This window comes from Aegilops tauschii, chromosome 4 (genome assembly GCF_002575655.3).
Source record: "Aegilops tauschii subsp. strangulata cultivar AL8/78 chromosome 4, Aet v6.0, whole genome shotgun sequence".
Lineage (NCBI taxonomy): Eukaryota > Viridiplantae > Streptophyta > Magnoliopsida > Poales > Poaceae > Aegilops > Aegilops tauschii.
The window spans coordinates 492,505,554-492,511,652 of NC_053038.3; the positions used below are offsets into that span (position 1 = coordinate 492,505,554).

The 6,099-nt window shown below is 44.0% G+C and overlaps 1 non-coding gene across 1 annotated transcript; it reads left to right on the top strand.

Annotated features, from left to right (window-relative positions):
• The first annotated feature begins 5,352 nt into the window (after positions 1-5,352).
• On the top strand, positions 5,353-5,424 carry TRNAN-GUU (transfer RNA asparagine (anticodon GUU)). The gene has a single exon. It is a non-coding gene; the product is annotated as a tRNA-Asn (tRNA).
• Positions 5,425-6,099: the final 675 nt, after the last annotated feature.

The window sequence follows — 6,099 nt, forward strand, 5'->3', positions numbered from 1 at the left end:
TGGTCGGGATCTCCGTAACAAGTAGGTGAACGGTGATGATCAAAACCAGGAGAAAGATCTGAAAAAGGGGACTTGGATAGGATTTTGACCACGGTCAAAAGATAGGAGGGGTTCTCTTTCTTTCATCGCCGTCAAAAGCAAAGGCTACCAAAAAAACCTTTACTATCACGGAGATCGTTAAAGAAAACATGGATCCAAATGCCAAAGGGGAAAAATGGTGGAAAAGCTTCTCAAGGCCTTGTCCTCCTCACCGCGCAAGCATGGGAAAAACATTATGTGCTATCGTTGCGGGGAGAAGGGTTATCTTGTGGAGATCTGCAGAAAAGAGGCGACCCGCTTCGTTTGTGGCGCCTTCGGCCACAGATCCTTCTACTGTCCTAGGCGAGGGAAGCAAGGTAACCAAGTAATCCTCTTTCTTGTGCTTCAACCCTATGAGGATATGGTGAGAAACGTGGAACATTTGAGAAAATGTGTTGTGTCGTTGAGGGGAAGAGCTTTTCTTTCGAAGGCATCTTTCTGAAGGAAGAGTGTCCCTCCATTTGGATACAGTTTCTGATTGTTAGCTAGAATATATGGGTGTATTGTCATTCAAGTTCTATAGATGGTGTCTGTCTCACTATTTGTTTGAGTGCCTGAAGGCCCCTGGAGGAGTCGTGCTGTGAGTTGTATTCAAGCTCGCCCTTAGACCGAGTCAAGTTAGCAATAAGAGTCAACTACTTTGGCCTTGTCATTCGCTTTGTTGCCATATAGATAGGTTGGAGTGCGGGTGGCCACTAACCCAACGAACGAACTTACGTGTAGGTGTGATCCTATCTGCTCTTCCACTATAGGACTAGAAATCCAGTACAACCATGTCCCTTTCTTAGGGGAAAAGCCCTCTTTGAAGGAGAATCCACTTCTGAGCGCCAAAGGCGGGCATCCGACGTCACCAAAAAGAAGGAGAAAGGCATTCAGGCACCGCAAATCCAAGAAACTCCGAATACAGGCCGGCACGAAAAGCGAAATGACTAAAGGGATTGGGGCTGTTTTGGCACCAAAAAAAGTGTCACTATGCTAAACACATCGAATATCCGTCTCTTTATGTGGGAGCGAACCATCTTCGCTTACGGGTCTACTGATCCTATAGCTCCGATATAGATTTAAGTAACTTGGCAGAAAAAATGCGGAAAAACGGTTTTGGATGGAAGGTAGATGAGAAAGACTTTCCACTTAGAGTCAGAAGTCCACGCTAGATGACCGATCTTTATGACCTTGAGGAAAATTACCTATCTTGAATTAATACACCAAAATCGGTTATTTCAATCGATCCACGAAAGGAATTGATCACCACGATAATGTGACGCAAGGCAAAATCTGTAATCAACATCGGTTATGTGAAATAGGTCATTTGAGAAAAAAGAGAGAATAGGACAATCTATATGTTTAACACAAGCGGTTAAGTCGATAGCTTTCTTAAGGAACAGCTAAAGAAAACGCTCTCACGAATCCTATTTTCTGATTATGTATGCCGCGACATTACGATTTGGATCTTTGATCCAGCCATGTAGAGCACTCATAGAGGTCCGGCTTCACGTCAGTAATCTACCACACCCATGCTGGAATTCAGTAGAGTCCCACGAGTCAATCGACAAAAGCGAGAAACGAGGTTGTTTGACAAGGCTACGGTCTAACTTTTTCTTCCTAGCGGAGTTCAATACAAAAATAAAGGCGCTCCGCGTTGGGAATGGCGTACTACGTACGGGTGGTATTTCAGGTATAACTGATCAGGGTTGTTCTGAAAGCAAGTCAATTGGTGCTTTCGAAAGTGAGTGCCAGAGGCTAGTCACTGCTTGCTTTACAGAAGGGAAGGAAGAAAGAGATACCGAAGCAGATTCAGTATAGAAAAGAAGAAATTGATACCATTCATTCCAGTTTATTTGATACCCACTTAAATTTTCTATCAAACCATGTCTTTTTGTCGAACGTCAATCTCGTAGGAATTTCGATTGGAAGTGTGGTATTGAAGGGCGAAGCCTTTACTCTTTGACTTGTTTCTTTGAATATAACATAATATTGACTGCGCACTTCGAAAGATGATGGTGTATTCTGAGGATCAGTCCGTTTTTTATTGAATTCGCAAATTGATAGATCTGGATGATTCAAAGAACGATTCTTCCCTGGGTATTTCCCCGGTACCATTATTTAAATTGGAGCTTTTCAATTCCATTTTTGAGATTGAGGTGAGGGTTTAAGACCGCTCGTAACGATTTTTTTCTTTTATGGCTGGGTGGGCAAGAAAAGGATTTGACTCTTGAAGATATCAACTCATACGCCTGCTCCATACATTCAAAAATATTTTTGGTACTTTCTATGAGAATGGATAAATAGAAATGGGTACATTCCTCTTTCTCTTTCTGGCCAAACTACCCATAAAAGAGAAGAGATAGAGCTGTAAGAGCGGTAAAAGCAAGCTCGGTGGCCCGGTTTCACTACAGGTTGATATATCCTTTTGAAAGAAAAGTAAATTCGCTATGCTATAAGGTACCAATTCTTCAAGGTATAAAACCACATCTACAGTGGGAGTCCATATCTACTTTCTATTCCCTTCTTACTGGCTTTGCCAATACATCATACTGATTTGACGCTTCCTTACGCTTTCTTTCAAGCATTGCTTCCAGGACAACGGAGAGTATTCCAAGATAAAGAACCAGAACTGAGGTTAACACTACTAAAAGATAAAAGAATGGTGGATAGATGGATTCGCACCATCCCCGAAATACAGACAGACCAAAAAAAGACAAAAATAAATACTCCACCACCAGCCTACCTACTAGCATGTATTACGCGAATAGCTTGTATGGTAGTTGTTAAAGAAAAGATGTATGTAGTCCCGGAAGAGAAGCAATTGTCGTACGACCTGTAAGCGTCACTTTTGACTTCCTTGCCGTTTGTGAATTGAGTCAATCGAGTTACGTTTGAAAAATGAATGGAATTCTAGAGTGGACCGAATATCCATGGCAGAACCCCACACTGGCTAGGAACTGGGCTGCACTAAGCCCGACACTTTTTGGGCTTCTTCATGAATCTAGTTTTCAGGTAAGGTCAGATCATCTTATTGAATAGATATCTGAAAGAAAGCAAAGGAATGAATCATTTTTCCAATTACCTTCTCTCGAAAACCATAGATCTTCTGGTTACCATTGACTATCTGGCACTTTCGTCTGTAGAGCGAAGCAAGAAATTGCATGGAAGGGCTTTTATGCTAATATCAGCCTTGTTTGGAATAATAGATGTAATCCATTTCAGTGTATGTCACTGAGTTCACCATTGCAGTTGAGACGTCAGGCAATTGAGCGTTCCCTAGAGTTTGGTTCAAAGGCTAAGGACTCCCCACCGCCTTCATAAGCGCACTAAGGCGGTGCACGGAAAAGAAAATTGGGCACCCATGTTTTACCAGTCCCGGATCTCAGGGCCGTTTTGCCAACCGCCGACATGAACGAAATCGAATTTCATTGCGGGAAATTAGGATTTCGTGAGGGAGGAAAAGGGGGTGGAGAGTCGTACAATGCATTGGTGGGATGAAGGTGCTAGCTTGGCTGAGATAGGAAGTTTCGATGTGTATGTAGATTTGGTTCTAGTGCTCCCACCCTTTTCGAGATCTGTCAGGATTAGCAAGATATTCTGGTGTAAACTATAGTGAAATGGAATGAATGAAATGTATCTAAGAAGAAAGGAAGCCATGCTCCATCATGTTTCTAAAAAGAACATCACCTCCCTTTTTTGGTTAGATACCGCTCCGTTAGGTACTAATGCTTCTACCTATCACCCAGAGGGTGAGTTTGAGAGCTGTGTTTTTTTCCAATGTTAATAGCATTCCGCGAGAAAAGTCATCTACTGATGTTGTTAGCGGAGTCCCTCGTCCATCCATGTATGAATAGCGGTATCCCCCATTTTGGACAGTGATGAGGTAGTCGACGCAATTTGCATGTGTATTTGCGTTCGGCTTTGCTACTTTCCTTCTAGAAAAGAATGTCCGCGGAAGGGAATAGTCTACGTGGCCCGGGGTAGTCTTTCAATTCCTTTATCGGGTGGGAGAGTTTAGAACCAGTTAAGCCAATAGTTGCTGCTTTAGTCACACTAGCTACATCAGTTGATCATGGATTTAGCATACCACCTCAGAATAGTCTACGTAGCCCCTTGTTTTTACTACAATTTGATATAGTGCATCCAGTAATGCAGACAGCCCTTTCTAAAGCGCTTTTAAAGCCACTGACTCTCAAAAAGAGCTGGAGGTTTTGCCTCAACTCATTCCATGAATGTTGTTTCATTCCCCACGCGGCTGAATCCAACTCAGTCTTTATCCTGCCTTGGAGTTCTCTCTCATAACTGAAGCCAGGAGGTATTCGGCTTATCGGATTTCGAGCTAGCTGCCCTTTTCTTGCTCCTTGCCATTAGCGCAGCCCTTTTCTTTTTCTTAGCTAGCGTAGTTTTTCACCTTCAAAAGAAGGCGCCAACGCTTTTGTAGTGACCCCGGAGGGATCCCGGGTTGCTTTGGCGCGCCCCACCCCGTCAGTCCTGTGTTGTACTTGACTTGACTCTCCCCCGCTTGCTGCTTGCTGATCGCAGTGTTCAAAAATGACACGAAGCTGGATATGAGTAGATGTTATTGGTCGAAAACGTCTTTCATTCACAATGAAACAGAATGGTCTCGCTCGATGCGTCATTTTAGAATGTGTATTTTCATATTAAGAGTTCTTAAAAGTTCTCAACTCAAAGCCCAACTGTCAAAAGGATGCTACAATGTTCGAAATTATCAACTTAACATGCCCCCTTACTTCCTTCGTGACCTCCCACTACTTCATCTACCGAAATGATTAGGCAGATCTCGTTTTTTCTAGCATTAAACCTGCTCATGATCCTTTATAGAGCATGGAGCAGACAAAGAGATGAAAGGACCACCTTCTCCTGCTTGCTTGATCAGAATCTATTCACATTTAGAATAGCTGAAGTGCTACTTAACTTCACTTAGTAGTTGAAACTCGGAGAGACAGAGAGAGTCCTCTCTCATACTTGCCAATTCCAAGGCTGATCAGCAAGGGAATTGGCAGGAACCAACCTTAGTTGCCCCTCGGTAGAGTGAGTCTACTTAGCGAACTGGCAGGACGCGGAGATCGATTGATCAATATGCATATCGAGAGTTGATGGTTGACCACCGCCCCCCTTGTCCTGCCCCGGCCGGGGAGGCAAAGGGGATTGCTATCGTCACCCTTTCTCCCGGTGTATGTGTAAGAGAAAAAGTGACGCACTTTTTGGATTTTCGGTCTGCGGTTGGTTGGGCCAAAGAACGAGAGTCAGCTTCCTTAAGTCCGTTCTTCCTCAGTAGCTCAGTGGTAGAGCGGTCGGCTGTTAACTGACTGGTCGTAGGTTCGAATCCTACTTGGGGAGATTTGATTCATTCAGAATTCGAATCGATAGTTATAGCTTTTCTGACTAGCGACCCCTGTCCTTCTCCTTTTTTTCTAAAGACGTAGCAGAATCGTCAAACGGGACATCAAAAGTGGGAAGTTGATTGTAGGATTTCTATTCCTCACTCTCGTATAGGTGAAATTGGTTCGTTCAATGAAAAGGGATAAGAAGGATCCACTGGGAATGAATGGGAAGACTGGGGTAGTATCTTCATTAGCCGGAAGGAATTAGTCTCCACTAGCGTAATTCGAAGAATGAACAAGAAAAGGCATCTTTAGGTAGGAGGATGGATGGATGTGGTCCAATGGCTAAAGCTCTGCCAACTTCTTGTAGACTGGCAGTCTCCGAGAGGAACCTTAACCCCCCGGGTTAGGCCGGGTGGGATGGTATACTTTTTTTTCACCACAAGTGGGAACTCAGTCCTTGGTAAGACACAAGGGGGGAAGGAAGATCTTCACTCATTCATTAAGTGCCTGCGGTGAGACCCACAACAAACGAAGGGGGTGGAGGGAGACCGAAGAAGGAACAATTGTCTTGAATGCTACGCTGGGATCAGCAGCTTCCAGTGTTTTCAAAATGAGTCGGGCAGGAAGAGGAAGATCGGGCGGGGAAAACAGGGTTCGAACCCGCGACTTCTGGCGTGACAGACCAGCA